At 35.9% G+C, this 18,363-nt stretch overlaps 1 protein-coding gene across 1 annotated transcript in view; it reads left to right on the top strand.

The window, feature by feature from the left end:
* The window catches only part of KHDRBS3 (KH RNA binding domain containing, signal transduction associated 3), a 278,529-nt gene extending 261,554 nt beyond the window's left edge, over positions 1-16,975 (top strand). The window contains exon 11 of the mRNA XM_043979875.1: positions 16,747-16,975. The gene's annotated coding sequence lies outside the window, so the exon portion shown is untranslated. The remainder of the gene's footprint in view (positions 1-16,746) is intronic.
* Positions 16,976-18,363: the final 1,388 nt, after the last annotated feature.

Below are 18,363 nucleotides of genomic sequence, written 5' to 3'. Positions count from 1 at the left end.
ACCTCCCCCAATCTGCCCTCCCTTCTATCAGCCCTACCCTTTATTTTATTCCCCTCCCTTTCTATTCCCCTATAGAATAAGATAGATTTATCTGCCCAACCAAGTATGTCTGTTATTCCCTTTTTCATCCCATTCCAGTGTGGGTAGAGTTCAAATGTTGCCTACCACTACCCTACATCTTCCACTCTACTACAAAAGCTCTTTCATGCCTCTTTTATGTGATTACTCCATTCTACCTTTCCCATCCCTTTCTCCCAATACATACTTTTCTCAAACCCATTTTTATATTTTTGGATATCATCCCATCATAGTCAACTCATCCCCATGCCTTCTATCTATGAATACTTCTTCTCACTGTCCTAACAATGATAACATTCTTGGGAGTTACAAATATCATCTTATCATGTAGAAAAGTAAACAGTTTAACCTTACTGAATTTCTTATGATTTTTCTTTTCTGTTTACCTTTTTTATGTTTGTCTTAAATCTTTTATTTTAAAATCATCAAGAATGCTTGAAAGTCCTCAGTTTCACTAAATGTCCATTTTTCCCCTGATAGTTTATATTCAATCTTGCTCAGTAGGTGATTCTTGTTTATAGTCCAAGCTCCTTTGTACTCTTTAACATTATATTCTAAGGTCTCCTCACTTTTAACGTGGAATCTGTTGATTCCTGTGTTATCCTAACTTTGGCTCCACAATATTTTAATTATTTCTTTCTGCTTGCTTGCAATATTTTCTCCTTGACCTAGGAGTTCGGAAATTTGGCTATGATATTCTTGGGAGCTTTCATTTGGGGATTCATTACAGGAAACAATCAGTAAATTCTTTCAGTTTGTATTTTACCCTCTAGTTCTAGGATATCACAGCAGTTTCCGTTAATAATTTCTTAAAATATGTCTAGCTTCTTTTTTGTATTGTGACTCTCAGGTATTTCAGTAATTCTCTTTCCTTGGTCATTTTTTCCAAGGATATATTTCACATTTTCTAATTTTTTATTCTTTTGGTTTTGTTTGATTTTTTTCTTATTTTCTCATGGACTTATTAGTTTCCACTTGTCCAATTCTAATTTTTAAGTAAGTATTTTCTTCAGTGAATTTTTATACATCTTCCCATTTTTTGTACTTCCTTTACCAAGCTTATTTTTTCATAACTCTCTTGCATCACTCTCATTTTTTTCCTAATTTTTCTCTACCTCTTTCTTTGATTTTTTAAAATACTTTTTGAGCTCTTCCAGGAATTCTTTCTTTGTGCCTAACATTAATTCACATTTCTCTTTGACACTTTGCATGTAGCCATTTTGACATTATTGTTCTCTTCTGAGTCTGTATTTTGATCTTCCCTATCACCATAGTAATTATTTATGGCCAGGCTCTTTCTATTTGTTTGTTTGCTCATTTTTCCAGCCTATTTCTTGACTTTTAACTTTATGTTAAAGTTGGGCTCTGCTCCTGGGGTAGAGGGAGCACTATCCCAAGGTTCAGATTTTCCATGCTGCTATTTTCAGAACTAATTCTAGAGACCTGTAAGTTTTCAGTTCTTCTAAAATGGTATGATCTAAGGAGGTATGGTCACTGCTCTCCTGACCTGTGCTCTGCTCTGTGAATGACTACAAGCTCTCTTTTCCACCCTAGAACTGTGACCAGGATCCCTGATCTCCTGCAACTGTGTCATGCACCTGTGACTCAGATCTCTTGTTTAGGCAATGCAACAGGGCCCTGCACTGAATGGCAGCAAAGTGTCTCCAATTATCTCCTTCTGACCAGTTGTCCAGTTCCCTTACTATTGGTGGGCTGAGAGCTCCAGAGTTCACCATTGCCAAGTCAGTCAGCCCCAAGGCCTATCCTGGCTTGCCGGGACAGCACCTGTGCTGAATTTGCTCCACTTTCACTCCAGTGAGACAGACCTTCACTTTTGACCTTCTGAATTACCTTGGACTAGAAAATTGTTTTACCCTGTCCTTTTGTTGGTTCTGCCACTACAGAATTCATTTTGAGTCATAATTTTAAAGATTTTGGAAGCACTCAGGCAAGTCACTATCTTTACCATGCCATCTTGGCTCTGCTTCCTCTTTCACTTATCTTTTTTTTTCAGAACAGTGAGGGTTAAGTTACTTGCCCAGGGTCACACAGCTGGTAAGTGTCAAGTGTCTGAGGCTGCATTTGAACTCAGGTCCTCCTGAATCCAGGGCCAGTGTTTTACCCACTGTGCTACCTAGCTGCACCCTCTTTCACTTATCTTAAATCTCTCCCAGCTTACCTTCTGATACCCTACCACATACAAACATTTCTTTGTCTCACTCATCCTAAAAAACCCTTTACGTGATCCATGTATCCCCTCTTGTCCCATATCGCTCCTCCCTTTTGTATCATAATTCCTAGAGGCCATCCACAGTAGGCTCCTCGACTTCCTTTCCTCGCTTCTTTCTTAAACCTCTTCTGTCTGACTTCTGACCTCATCATCCAACCCAAATTGTTCTATGCGAAGTTACCTTGGTAAATTGGTTAATGATCTCTTAATTACCAAATCTAATGGTCTTTTCTCAATCTTCATCCTTCTTGCCCTTGCAGCAGCTGTTGACACTTTTGATCACCCTCTTTCCCTTGATACTCTTTTTCTTTCTGTTCTCAATGATACTCCTCTCTCCTAGTTTTCCTCCTAGCAGTCTGACCACTGTCTCATTCTCCTCTGCTGGATCTTCACTGAGGTCATGCCCATTAAATGAACATGTTCCCATGGCTCTGTCCTGAGCCCTCTTTTTCTTCTATATTATTTCCCTTGGTGATCTCACCAGCTCCTATCATTCAGTTGCCATCTCTATACATATAAATCTTAGATTTTTTTTTCCTAGCCCTAAACTCTTTCCTGACTACAAGTCTAACATCTCCCATGTGAGACAAGCTCTGTGTTTTCTTTCTTTTTTTTTTAAACATGGTAATTTGAATTTTAATCTCCTTTATTAAGACAGTAAAAGCAGGGCCTGGTGTTTTGTTTTTGTTTGGGGCAGAAAAGGGAAATAAAAAGAGTTTAAGAAAGAAATCATAAGCCTGACACACAGAACAGAAGCCCTCTCTCTGACAAAAGTTGAGTCACTAATACATTCTTAGATTGCTGTAATAATAAATTCTCTCTTCAAAAAGTAGAAGAATCAGCAATAGGAAATTATATTCTTTTTGTTTCTGTTGTTTGGAGTATTTGCAAATAAAATATTCTGTCCACATCTAATTTTTTCTTTTCTTTCTCTTTTTTTTTCTTTACAGAAAATACAAATTCCTTCCCTACTGGATAGCCATTTTTTTCTTTGCTTAAGCTAAAGTTTATAGGGTATGTCACTTTGGGTTGTATTTTGAGTTCCTTTGCCTTTCAAAATATGTTATTCCATCCCTTATCAAGAGATGCAAAATGTCATTTGAATTTCTTTCCCCTTATATTTCCTTGACAAGTTGCAGCATTTGTTGTTCATCATTAGAATTGCTAAATTTCAACACTTTGTGAATTGGAGTTCTAAGCATATGTCCATCCCTCCCTCCCCCTCTTCTCCCAGATATCTGTGGATTCTTTCCATTGGTATTGTTTTCTGCATTTAGAAGTTCTACAAAATGTTCTTTCTAGTTAAGAAGTATCTCTGGAGAGACTCACAACTATGGATTCAAGTTTTTCTGCTCCACTAATTATTTATGCACCATAGGCTATGAGTTATATTATTTGTTCTCTTCTAAGTTGTTATTTTCTATTTTTTATTTGCTTTTCAATTCATTATGGGATCTTTTAATGTTCTATTTTCTTGGAATCCCAGAGTTCTGTGTATCGTCAGGAATTTTTCCAACTCCCTTTGGTATAAATATTTGTTTGGAGAATTATATAAGTTTTTGAGGTTTTAATACTCATCCTTCTAATTTTGTTATCCTCTCTGTTGATTTATTTGTCTATGCTCTTAGTTTTTTAATTGAATTTTCTAGAAATTTAATTGAATTTTCTTCTTCTAGTAGGTGAATTTAACCTTTTTTCCCCTTATATTCCCTTGTTATTCACTTTCTAATGCTTCCCCACCTCTCCACATAGCTGCCTTGGAATGTGCTAAGGAATCTGTATCTTAAAGCTGCCATAGATTGTTCCCACATTGGGCAATTTACATTTCACTCACAACAGTTTCTGTCCTAAGTCTCCTGATAAGACAAGCCTGGCCACATCTATCTTTCATCCCCTTTTCCTTCCCATCTGGTGCCATCATTCAAACTGGCTCCTGGATCATGTTCTTTCTTTCTCTTACAATGCTAAATCAGCTTCTACAACTTTGTTCAGTGAAGGAGGCATAAGTATTATGGGCAAAGGCTCTGTCATTTTGTGATTATCCAACCTATGGGCCACCCCAGGTAGAGGAAAGCTTGAATTCCTCCCATCTGATATCACCACATCAGCTGTTATTGGGCAGAATCAATGCCTGTTTGCTTATTTCAACAAAATAAAGACAGACAAAGTGTGGATGAGCCAATTTGAGGGGAATCCCTGGATGATACACAAGCCCTTGAGTTGGTTTATGTCTTCTACTAGAGCAGAGTGGCTGCAGGGGGAGAGTGCTAAGTAAGTATCTTAAGGATTAGAATTTTCCAGTATGAAATTCATAGGGCATTGGACTTCTGATCTTGTGGGACTTTCTTGTTATATGGATTCAGCCATGACTGTTCTAGTTCTCGTGCTCTTTTGGGAGGTTAGATGTTGTTTGCAAGTTCATGGGGACTGGAGAAAAAGACTAGTCTGCCATCATGTTAGTACCATCCTAGACAGACATTCTCTCCTTGATTTGATTCTCACTATAGCAAGCCTATATTAAGCTCTTATACTCTGCTGAGTGAGAAGATAAGGGAAGAGTTTCAAGAAAAAGCCCATGAACTAATGTTGTGTGAGAGAAGTCAGCCCAGTAGAGATAGGGAACTCTTGAGAATGAAATTCGGAAGACACAAAGGAAAACACTGAAGGAGAAAAAAGAGGTGGTCAGAAGGAATCGATAAGGAAGAACAAAAAATTAACCAACATTGAGGGTTCTTTTATTGTGTTTTTTTTTTAATAACTCAGGGTTGGTTTGAGTGATGGGGGCGGAGTGTGTGTGCATATAAGGTCATGGCTGGTCCTCTAAAATTAGTGTCAACAGAATTAAATCTCAGAATAAACTAACGCTGGTAAAGAAAGCTTAGGTATAACAAACAGTAAAAAGATTTTTGTTTTGTTTTGTTGTGGAGAAAGGAGAAGGATCTTTAAAGGATATCAGTACTTAGGATAGATAGATAGACTGACAACAGAGAAAGCAGTTGCCTAATTCTTATGTTGCTTCTCTTTTGTCTGCCAAGGAGAATGACCTTTACACTGGAAGTGACAACAAAAATTGCTGACAGGTAGTTGGCATCCAAGATAAGAAAGTAAATCAAAGAAGACCTAGTTGTCCTTGGCCAGTTCAAGTCCTGAATCAATGAACCATATACTCAGATGCTAAAAGAATTAGGGGATGTGATTGCTGATTTACTCATAGTAGTATCAGAAAAATCTTGGTAAAGATAGATATCATCCTGAGCTTCCAAAAAGGGAACAACTTTTAAAAGAAATATTACAATGACCTACCATGTCTTCATTGTGAACTTATCATGCCAGACTAATCTCATTTCTTTTGTTTTGTTTTTCTTTGTTTTTCTTTTTTTTCTAACTTCATTTCAATGGTTACTCAGGGCAATGCTGCAAATACAGATTAATCTGATTTTAGCAAAATCTTTGATAAAGTATCTAATACTATTTTATGAAAAATTTGGAGAAACATAGACTAGAAAGAAGGGACAAAGACATAGCTTCAGAATTTGTCAAATGGCTGAACTCAAAAGCTAGTTGGTAGTGTTTGATTCTAGCTTTGCAGAGGTCTCCAGTGGAGGGCCCAAGGGAAAGGTGCTTGGCCTTGTATTATTTCGCATTTTTATCACACAACAAGCATTTATTGGGGCAGCTAGGTGGTTCAGTGGATAAAGCACCGGCCCTGGATTCAGGAGGACCTGAGTTCAAATCCAACCTCAGACACTTGACACTAGCTGTGTGATCCTGGGCACTTAACCCCCAGTGCCCCAGGAAAAAAAGAAAAAGCATTTATCAAGTGTCCACTTTGTGCCAGTCACTATACTAGGCACTGGAAATAGAAAGACAAATGAAACAGTCCCTTCAATCAGCTTATATCCTAGAAAGAACAAAATATGCACATAAAAGTAAATGCAAGATAATTTTGCAGTAGGGTTAGGTATTGGCAGCTTTATGAATCAGGAAGGACCTCTTCTTAGGAGGCAGTTCTTGAGCTGAGAGAGAGATTCTAAGAAAATATGTTAGTGGGGAGAGACAAGCAATCAGCTGGAGGGGGTGCTGCTGGGAACACATCCTATGCAAAACGCTAGACACAAAAAATAGTATCCTATATGAAAGTCCAGTTTAAATGAACTACACTAAGCAAAGAGGCATCGTGTCTGAGAATTTTGGAAAGGTAGGCTGGAGCCACATTGTGAAGGAGTCCTAGCAGCAATAAGGAGCTACTGGAGGGAGCTTTTTGAGCAGGAGACTTGTGTAATCAGACTTGTGTTTTGAGAATATCACGTTGGTAGCTGTGAAGGTAGAGGCACAACCAGAAATCTATTAAAGTAGTCCAGGAAACTTGTATTAGTGCAGTACCCATGTGAATGGAGCTTGAGGGATGGATGAGAGATCTTGTGGAGGTAGAATTGGCAAGGTTTGGTAACTCATCATGGGAATGAGGGAAACTGAAGAGGAGAGAATTAATGTGAGAATGTAAACCTGGATAACTGGAAGAATAGCTATTCCTTCAACAGTCATGGTGATGGAAGGGACAAGGATGTGTTTGAGGGAATAGATGAATCCTGTTTTGTATGAGTTGGATTTGAGGCATCCAATTAGAAATGTCAAATGGGCTGTTGGTAATGTGGAGTTGGTGCTCTGGAGAAAGACTACAGATGGATATATAGATCTGGGAATTCTATTCATAAGAGATAATTGAACCCAAGGGACCTGATGAAATCAGTTACTTAGACAAAGGCATAGATGGGAGGCACATCAAATTTTCAGTTGACAAAAAGCTTAAAGTGGTAGCTTGTTAAATACTTTCTACACATAAGCCATGGACTACCAAGTTGAAATTGAACAGATCTTAACAAAGTTGAGCATTAAACTGAATTTGAGAGGATGATATTTGATAGGAGTAGAGGTAAGGGTTTGCATTCAGGTTCAAAAAAGTATGATATGAGGAAGACTTGGTTAGACATCTGTGTACCAAAAAAAAAAAATCTATGGCTTCTTGCATCCTGCAAGCTCCATATGAGTCAGTAGTGTGATGGAGCAAGCAAAAAAGAAAATTCATGTTAGCTCAGGATGTATTTAAAAACACATTGCTTGGGGCAGCTAGATGGCCCAGTGGTAAAGCACCGGCCCTGGATTCAGGAGTACCTGAGTTCAAATCCGGCCTCAGACACTTGACACTTACTAGCTGTGTGACCCTGGGCAAGTCACTTAACCCTCATTGCCGTGCAAAAAAAAACCACATTGCTTCAAGAAATAAGGAGGTGATAATTCCTCTGTACTCTGCCAAGGTTAGCACACACCAGGAGTTTTATGTTCAGTTGTGGATTCCCACTGATAAGTTAAAAGCTTCCAGTAGAGGGCAGTCACAATGGTGAAGGTCGTTGGATCCATTTCTTATGAGGAAAATTTGAAATAACTGAGTTTCGGGGGACATAGTTGGTAGTTGTGCTTAGATGTCAGGTGGAGAAAGTAAACATTCTACTTGACCCCAAAGGACAAAAAGTAACCAAGGATAATAGTTTCAGAGTAGAGCTGAGGCATGGTGTAAGAACAATTTTCCTAACACTAGAGCTAGACAAAAGTATAATGTGCCGCCCTGGGTAGTACATAAGTTCTACCTCTGATTTCTTACAGAAGGTGATAGATAGCTACCAAATTTTCTTCAAACTCTAAAATGCCATGATTCGGTGATTTCATCATATAAGATTTTGGTGCTTAGGGAGATAATAAGAAATGGATACATAGATTTTTTTGTGTCATCTGCCTATAGCTGAGATTTGAATTTATGGGGACTAAGAAGATCTCAGAAAAAGAGAGTAGAGAAGAAAAGAAAAGAAAAAAAAATTACAATAGAGCCTTAAAGGATGAACATACTTAGTGAGAGGGAGCCAGGACTAAACTTCTTGAGATAAGAGGGAGAATGACATATAGGCTAGTAAATGACTGACCAGAATTTTAACTAGGTGATAAAGATTCAGTGGAATAAACCTCAGAGATTAAAATGTGATTGAGTGATAATAACAGTGAGACAATCCGGAAATGACACCTTAGTTTGGTTTGGTTTGGTTTTTTACCAGATTACAGGAACCTCAACTTTTTGTGGAGTTATATATTATTATATTGATTATTTCTTGAATGTTTTTATTATTGCTTCCTTGTAAAAACATTATTATTTCTCATGAGCTCCCCACCAATATCTCCATATCCTCTTCAAAACAAAAGCAACAAACCAGAGACAGTTCTCTAAGAAAATTCTGACTACTTTTCTATGTACTCTATTTAGTATTTCCTTTATTAGTAAAAGACTCCTGAAAAAATTAATCCATTTTAAAAAGAAAAATAGTTCTTTAGCCTCATAACCAAAATTCATCTCATATTTCTATTTTTGTTGAAATTGTCTGGGAATTAATAAATGTCTAATAAAAATTCTATATGTCTCACAGATACTTTTATTTCTTCAGTGCTTTATAATAATTTAAAAGAAATAGACAATAATTAATAGTAGCTAAGGACTTTAATCTGTAACTTCTGCCTGACTTTAAAGGCTTTTACGTAAATTAAGTGTACATATAGAACATGGCCCTTGATTTAAGAAGTAGAGGAGTTAAGATATAGATATATAGATAGATATAGATATAGATATAGATGTGTAGACACAAAGGGAAGAGGGCACTAATTTTTTCTTTTTTACAAAAGTAACATGCATTTTAAAATTAGCCTCCATTTCAGTATGAAAGAATAGTCATATCTTACCCTTATATTTTGCATTCTTTTACTCCAGATTTTGAGTAAGACACACAAAAAGACAGATATCCCTCTCTCTTGAACTCTTTTTTTCCCCTCTGCTGGCAGTGAGGGTTAAGTGACTTGCCCAGGGTCACACACCTAGTACTATCTTGAACTCTTGAGGCCAACAACAGACATCTATTTGGAATTTTCTGCCCTACCCCCAGCACAATAAACTGTACCCAAAGCCAGTGGCTGACCAGTTGTAAACCCAGCATAAATATAGGTTTTATATATTTTATAAGTCTCTTTGGAAAGTGGCTCATCTTCAGAAGCCTCCCTGCCCAGGTGGGAACTATATTCTTGAATACTAAAAAAAAAAAACCCTGAAAATGTGCTTTATATTTGTCAATAATATCTTAATATCATGGAAAATAACAGAGGTACTATAAGACAGGAAAAGGGCAAATATTGTCCTAGTTATCAAAAAGGGAAGAAAATTATATCTATAAATTATATAGACCAATAAGCTTTAATGCAATTATGGGAAAATATTTTAAAGCAGATCATTAGACCTAGTTACAGAACATCTAGAAAAGGGAATATTGATTACAAAGAATCAATATAGTTTTAAGAAGAGCTCATGCCAAACAAACCTATTTCCTTTTTTCATAGGGCTACTAAACTATTAAATAAAGGGAATGCTATAGATGTTTTACCTAGATCTTAGCAAGGCATTTCATGAAATGATTCATACTATGCTTTTAGAAAAAAATGAAAAGATATACACTAATGAATAATACAATTAGATGAGTGCTGAACTAGTTGAATGGCTGTACTCAAATAGTCAAATTGTTCAATGGTTTAATATGGACATCAGATTCTAGTTAAGTGTTCCTGGGATCTGAGTTTGACCCTGTACTATCAATTACTTGAATAAAGGTACTGATGATATGCTCATCAAATTTGCAGTTGTCACTAAGATGGGAGGTATAATTAATAAACTAGATGGTAGTCAGAATCCAAAATTATCTAGGTATAATGTGCCGCCCTGGGTAGTACATAAGTTCTACCTCCGATTAACATTAACATTGAGTTGAACTTAAGATGAAATTCAATAAGGATAAAAGACTTACACTTGCGTTCTAAAATAGACTTAACGAGTACAGGACGTGGGATCTGGGCCTACAAGCCGACAATTAATCAAACATGTTATGTCGCAGTCAAGAAAACTAATGTAATCTTGGGTTATATTAAGAGGCATAATTTCCAGGAATAAGGAAGTGGTAAATCCCTCTGTATTCTACCCTACTCAGACCTCATCTAGCCTATTGTGTTCGACTGTAGACACCATAGTTTAAGAAGGCCATCAATAAGATGAAGATGTCTGAAAGAGGGAAACAAGAATGATGAAGGACTTTGGGTCTAAGTCCCATCGGCTTCAGTTGAGGGGAATTATATTTTGCCCAGAGGAGAGAATACTCAGGGAACACAAAGTATGCTTACATTTTTGAAGGGTTTCCATATGAAAACAGAATTAGACTTATATCTGTCCCCTAAAGGCAGAATTGGGAGTAAAGGGTAGAGGTGTCAGAGAAAAATATTTGATGTGATTTGATGTTAGAGGGGAAAAAATACTTCCTAAAAATTAGATATGTCCAAAAATAGAATGGGCTGCCCTAAGAGTTTTAGAGTTCACCATCATTAGAGGTGTTCATGCAGAAGACCACTAGGTGACCATTTATCAAGTATATTATAGTCCTGATTGTTTTCATGCATGGGTTGACTGTCAGTGATGCTGAGGTCCCTTCTAACTCTCAAATTCCATAAGTTTGTGATATCAGTACTCTAGTAATTCAGATCACAGCCTTTACTTGCTAGCTCATTTTATATAACACCTTAATAGCAATAGTAATGATGATGACATACATATACATATATAAACTATTATATATTATATATAAACTATGTAGGTCATATATGTGTGAACTATATTATATATGTGTAAAATGTATGTCAATTGTATTTAAATGTATAAAACTATAAAATTTACAAACATTTTACATATTTCACTTAATCCTCACAATAACCGTATGAGATAAATGCTCCTCTTAGAGGTTTGCTCTAGGGCTACTCTCATACTGAGGACCTTACTTAAATTTCCTCAACATCATACAGATTATCATGAAGCAATCAGGCTGTCCACTAGTTACTCACTGGCTACTACATGAACCACCCAGCTCATTTTTCACTTACATGTGTCTTTGATGACGTCCTTTACATTACTTTTCCTTTGTAATTTGTAGGCTTTTAATTATTTGAGCCTGCTCAGACTCACAACATGCTTCTACATTGTCCTTGGAGTTATCTTTAACTTAAAATTCCTTGGAGACTGAATTACTGTGTGATTCATAGCCATACAATATTACCAGAAGTATATTGTTATTAAACAGATGGGCCTTTGTTTCATGGAGAAACATGGGGTCATTAAAAGAACTTTTCAGCTTCCCAAAGGTAATTCAGCCCTGTGTGCTCTTTCTGTCCAATTTAGGGCACAACTCATTGTCCATTTGCATATATTTCCTCTGAGGATAGTTAGTCCAAACTGTTTTGAGTGATTTTTATATAAATCATTTAGAAGACCTGGCAATTCTCCAGGGCTTCATGCAAGTACATAATGTCTTACACAAACAGGACTTCACTATTCCTCTTAAACTTTCATTCTATACTGGGTCTCTTCCAAAACTGGAAAATAACTTCATCAAAAATATTTCTTCCTCTTTTGTGCTTCATTTAATAATAATAATCAAAGGGTCAGCAAATGGAGTTCTATTTCTTGTGTCTTTCAAGTAATCCTGTATGATTTTGACATATGCATGAAATATACCTTACCGAAGATAATTTAAGTTGGTCTGTTCTAACAAATGTTTTATAGTCAACCAAGGGTAATCATTCTAGGTAGTTATATTTTCTAAACAACTTGTATGCAATTGAGTCAGAGTAAGATGTGATCAACTGAAATATGGCTTGTGAAAGCCTGCCTCTTACCTTCTAATATCCTCATAAAGGTTGCTCTCAGAGCATGTATAAAATATTCTCATAAAATATACAGAGAGATGGGAAAGTCTTATAGATAAGTAGTTATAGATACTTATTTGGACATTTTGGAGGAGGGGAATCGGTTTTGAGACTTTTTAAAAAATACCTTTTAAATATTACCCTCCTTTCAAACACCTTGAGAATCCCTCATTGCCCTCAAAATTGTATTGCTTCTGGGGCAACTAGGTGGCACAGTGGATAGAGCACTGGCCCTGGATTCAGGAGGATCTGAGTTCAAATCCAGCCTCAGACACTTAATACTTACTAGCTGTGTGACCCTGGGTAAGTCACTTAACCCCAATTGCCTCACCAAAAAAAAATTTTTTTTAATTATATTGCTTCCTACACCACTTTCCTCTCTGTAGACTTGATCTAGTTCCCCCATTTTCCTCCATTTCCTTCAAAATTATTTACCTTTCCTCTATAAGCATATCCAGAGATATGACTTATGTTAAATAAAAGTCTATGATATTAAGTTCCAAATGTCATGACTCCACTGGTCTTCATGGTGAAAAGGTTTTGTCATAAAAACATTTGCAGATCACTTCCATCTTTGATCATTTTATGATCCCTTCAGTCATTTACTCCAGTGCTCTCAGGAGAACTGCTTAGCTCACCGAGTGGTTTCTTCTTTCAACTACTCATTTCATGAGGTAGTACTGCTCATAACTTTCCACCATCAATTAGAATTTACAAATTAATTTATTTTAAAACTTATGTTGCCTTTTGATGTCATCTTGCTTGGCAACTAAGGTCAAGTTTTTGCTAATTAAGGAAAAATATTAGACTCCTTCGGTCTTATTATAATAATGGATTTATTTTAGTTGAACTTCTTTATGAAATTGACATAATTAGTGTTGATATCTTAAGCATATTCACTTCACATTTTCTCTGACAATTTTTAAATACTTTAACTTGAATGTGTTTTCATGGCATAACTTTTTCCTCTTGTTCTGTATAAATTTTTATCTTTGCTCTGTCAACCTAATGATCTAAAAGTATAGTGAGAGCTGATTCAGGAATGAATCCCATAACAGTTGTTTCCTATCTGTTAAAAGTTAAACAGTTGTTTTCTTGTCAAATAGTCAACAAATGTTTGTTAAGTACCCTCAGTGTTCAAGGCACTTTGCAAAGTTCTGGGGACACAAAGAAAAGCAAAAACACTCACTAGCCTCAAGGAGCTTATGATCTAGTTGGGGATACAACATACAAGTAACTATAAGATATATACTTTGGAGATATTCTCAAAGGGAAGGCACTAGCATTAAGGCAAACACAGAAAAGCTTCTTATAGAAGATGAGATTTTAGCTGAAACTAGAAGTAAGCCAGAGAAAGCAAAAGGATGAGATGAATTATTCACTTCTTTCTATGAACAGGGCTTTTAAATTCTTAAAGTTCACGTGGTGTTTTGACTTGAGGTTTCTGGGCAGTTTACAGAGCTTGAATATTTTTCATTTCTTACTCCTGACGCATATTTTTCAATATACTTTCTCTGTCCACCTTTTCATTGAGTCACTGAGTGTCGTATATTTATTTATTTATTGACTTTGGAGGATCAAAACAAGTTCTTCAAAAAAAGTTTTGCTACCTTTATTATCTGCAACAGATTTCATAAGCTATGATTATTTTTGTTTTGGTCTTTTCACAAAGACTGTCAGCCCTGCAAGATGATCAAATGTTTCATGAGATGATGTTTATTCTTGCCCACATGCATGATAAAACCATGTCCACCATCTCCTTTATGTACTTGTAGAAAGAGGAAAATTCTATTTATCTCCAACTTTTATCTTTCCATTTATCTTCAGCTTCCTTATTCTAGTTTCACTTGTAGTAAAGATTCACAACTAGAATCCGTATTCATGAATCCTGAAAGTGATGATAGTCCCTCAAATATCTTTTTCAGTCAGACTTAATTGTTGAAGAAAACAGCTGCTTCACTCAACAAACACTTACTAAGCACCTGCTGGGTCTACTCAGTCACAAACGATGGACAAAGCTTAATTGATAGCATTTTTGTAGCATTTTCAGGTTGCAAAGTGCTTTACAAATATAATCTTAATTGATCCTCACATAACCCCGGGAGGGAGGTACTATTATTATCCCTATTTTACAGATGAAGGAAACTGGCAGACAGGTTGGGTGACTTGAGTCATGCAGCTACTAAATATTTGAGGTCAAATTTGAATTCAGGACTTCCTGCATGTGGATGCAGCACTTAACACAGTAGCACCTAACTGCCCTCTAACTTTCTCTATTTCTGTTTAGGAACCAACCAGTTCCAATTCACCCAGGTTTATAACTTCAGACTTCCTTTTAACTCTTCCCTCTCCTTCACCTTTTCTTTTCCCATACTCAATCAGTTGACAAATCCTGTTGGTTACACTCCCCCAATCTCTCTTGAAGCCTCCCCTTTTCTCTGCTTGAATGTCTGTACTTCAGTTCTACATCTCCAAATTGGTCTTCCTGTCTCTTATCTGTCTTTCCAAGCTACTCTCCACGTAACTTCCAAAAATCACCTTCTCCAAACTCAGATCTCTATTCAAAAATCTCCAGTGGTTCCCTAATGACTCAAGTATAAAATACAAATTCTTTACGCTAGTATTGAAGCTTGTCTAGAATCAGTTTCTAGCCTTATTTCACATAACTTCCTGTCACATTCCACCACTTACTACAGTGCCTGTCACATAGGAAGCACTTAATAAATGCTTGTTGACTTCACATACACCATTCCACCCAAAATGCACTGCTAAGTGTTCCCTGTACTTAAGAGTCAGTCTCCCATTTCTCTTCATTTGGAGGAGCTATCTCTTGGAATATACTTCCCTCTCATCACCACCTGTCAGAATATTAATTTTCCTTCAAAGTCAGTTTAGATTCTACCTCATCTATGCTATTCCTAGTTACTAATGACCCCTCTTCAAATTTTCCCCATTATCTTTATGTATCTCTTGCATAGTATAATGTAAGCTTCTTGAGTGCAATAACTGTTTTCATTTTGTACCTGTATGCCTAGTATCTAGAACATTGTTTTGCACCTTTATTTTTTATTTAATTTTTAAAAACCTTTCCCAATTACATGTAGAGATTTTTTTATTTCCAAATTTTTCTTCCACCCTCCTTCCTCACCCCCAAGCCAGAAAGCAATCTGTTATAGGTTATACATTACAATCATGTTAAATATATTTCCACATTAATCATGTTGTAAGAGAAGAATCAGAACAAAAAGAAAAAAAAAACAACAAAAAAAAGCAACAACAAAGGTGAAAATAGTGTCAACCTGCATTCAGACACCATAGTTCTTTTTTTCAATGTGGAGAGCGTTTTCCATCATGAGTCTTTTAACGTTGTCTTGGATCATTGTATTACTGAGAAGAGCTAAATCTATCACAGTTGATCTTCACACAATATTGTTGATATTGTGTACAGTGCTATCTTGGTTCTTCTCATTTCACTCAACATCAATTCATTGCACATTTATTGAATTGAAGTAGATATGAAGAAAAAAATATAGTCAGATTCAAGGGAAAAATTTGCAAGAGAAAATTGAGAAGAAAGAGATCATTTTCACCTGATAGAATTAAGAGAGGCTTCATGGAGGATGTAGCATTGATTAACCACATCAATTTCTCCCTTCTCTGAACTCCTATGCTATCCTTTGTTAGTATCACTAATGTTTCCCTAATTTGCCATCTCACACATGTTCTTTTCATATATACATGTCTTAACTCCCTAATTGAGCTTCCTCTTCTTCAAAATGAAGAGTCTGTATTACAAGATTTTTAAACCTCCTTTCAGCTCTAAATCTTCTGATTCTATTAATTATATCATAGATTCATTGAAAATAGTCTTTACCTCTTTGTATACTCCCCGAATGCCTTTAATGCCATCATGTAAGTACTCATTTAACTAAAATGGAACATTGATTAATTAACTAATTGCAATATTACCAGTCATGAGATCAACAATGTAGCTTTTCTTTTTTTTATTTTCGATTCTGTATATCTTTAAAAGCCCAGAGAAATATCCTACAAGATATCAGAGATTCATAGAATCTTATTTGGAAGAAGCCTATAGAGTATCCTCTACCTGGACAGCATTCTCCCCCTCCCCCTACAACATCATCTAAAGGAAACATATAAAAGGAGGTAGTTTGAGTAAATCTTAAATGTCTACCTGTGGAAAAATCCCAGCTCATATTGGGAATAATATGGCTGGCTAGATCAATTAGGGACTAACTTCATATTTCAATATTAGATGGACAAAGTACATGGACAAAGACAGTTGAATTATGATTTTGGAAGTGTGGATTACCTCTGGAATCAAACCAATAAATATCCCAGTAAATAATCTTTCAGTTGCTTGATTAATTGCATACCCATGAATTTTTCTTTATTGAAAGCAAATATTTTTACTATGTGTGCCCTTAAATAATTAACCTTTTTTGTATTTTCCATAAATTAACATAAATATATTGTCTTTTTAATTGCCATGTTCTTTTTGCTTGTCACCAGCCAATCCCAGAGGTTTCATAATAATTATTCATTTCCAAATAAATGCAATAATTTTTCACTTTCTTCTTTTCCAGGGACTTCTTATTCATTATGGACTGTTTATGAGTATTCAATTCATCGGAGTGCCTAGACAGTAATGAAATTCGTATTGGAGTTCTACAACTTCTATTGTTGGGGTCTTTCTGTTTTGTAAGCATTTTGTAAAATGATACAGTTCTTATTTAGAACCACTGTTAGAAAAGCCCTTTCTTAAAAAAGCAGTTTTACTGATAATTAATAAAGTATGTCTATCTAAACCTGCATTAAACAGCCTACATATATATTTATATTTATACATATATGTATATATATATATATATATTCTTGTGATTCTTCTTCTATCAGTGTTGCTATATCTAAGACACCAACCACTGCATAAAGTCACAGTTCTGTCCTCCAATTCTGAAAATGATTTATCTGTCTATGTTATAGACTGATGAGTATGACAACATTTGGCTTAAAATGGTTCTGTCATGCGAAAGGTTAATTGTAAACTCTTCTGCCTGAAACAGGTATCACTGGCAGAAAGAGTAGAAACCTGATTTTCATTCCTTTCTGTAATTTGTTGTAGAATATAAAGGTCATAATCCCCATGGACCATATTACACTGTTCATTCTCTTTTCATCGTTTCCTAGTGCATTGTGGTTTTAATTTAATAAGCCCCGGGAGGCTGTGTTTTATTTCTTCAGATATGAACTCACACAACATGTTTTCCAACCTTGGAATTTCAAGACAGGTTTTATGCGTTGTTAAATCGTCACTTTCATGACTAGCACAATGTTTCCTGAGGCATTCGCATTTTTGCACCATGCCCTGTTTTAGGAAATTGTGTTAACCACAAAAATAATTTCTGATAGTTTTAGTTTGTTCTTACCCTCATATGATATGGCCTGAAAAAACATTTCTCTATTCCTTCAGTGCATGAATTCAGTTTTATCCGAAATAAATCCTTAATTGGTGAACCTCTATGTGGTATTTTATGGTAGGTAAAGGGTACCATCTTATCCAATAGCATTATTAGTTATACCTTGTTTATTATGGGTCACACCTCTCCTACCTTAAGCATGTCTTAGGTGTTTTATGTACCAGAGGCAGCTGGTGGGGCAGTGAATAGAGTGCTGGACATGGAATCAGGAAGACCTGAATTCAAATCCAGCCTCAAAATTTACCAGCTGTGTGACCATGAGAAACTCAACCTTTGCCTGCCTCAGCTTCCTCAACTATAAAATAAAAATAATACCTGCACCTACCTCAGATAAGATAATATTTATAGAGCACCTAGCTCCAGTTGAGATTATGTAAATGCATATTCCCTTCCTTTGGGGGGCTAGAAGTACAGCACGAACCATTTGAAATTTCAACTTTGTTTTTGACTGGTAAAACTAATGACAATGGAGACTAAAGGAAATAGTGGTACATTAGTGATCTTTTACTTATAATCCCACCATCTTTTGTTTCCTTAGTAGCCATGAAGTAATAACTCTGCTGCTTGATTTTTTAAAAGTCCAGATGGCATTTTTGTTTTAAAAAATTCCACTATGTGATTATGTTTCAGTGAATTTAACAAGAAAAGAATCCCCAAGCTACTTTCAGTGTGAGTCCTTCAATGCATTATCAGAATTGTGGTTGCTACAGAGCCAAAGGTTGTTCT

The sequence above is a fragment of the Dromiciops gliroides genome, chromosome 1 (assembly GCF_019393635.1).
Source record: "Dromiciops gliroides isolate mDroGli1 chromosome 1, mDroGli1.pri, whole genome shotgun sequence".
Taxonomy (NCBI): domain Eukaryota; kingdom Metazoa; phylum Chordata; class Mammalia; order Microbiotheria; family Microbiotheriidae; genus Dromiciops; species Dromiciops gliroides.
This window is presented reverse-complemented; position numbering and strand designations above follow the sequence as displayed.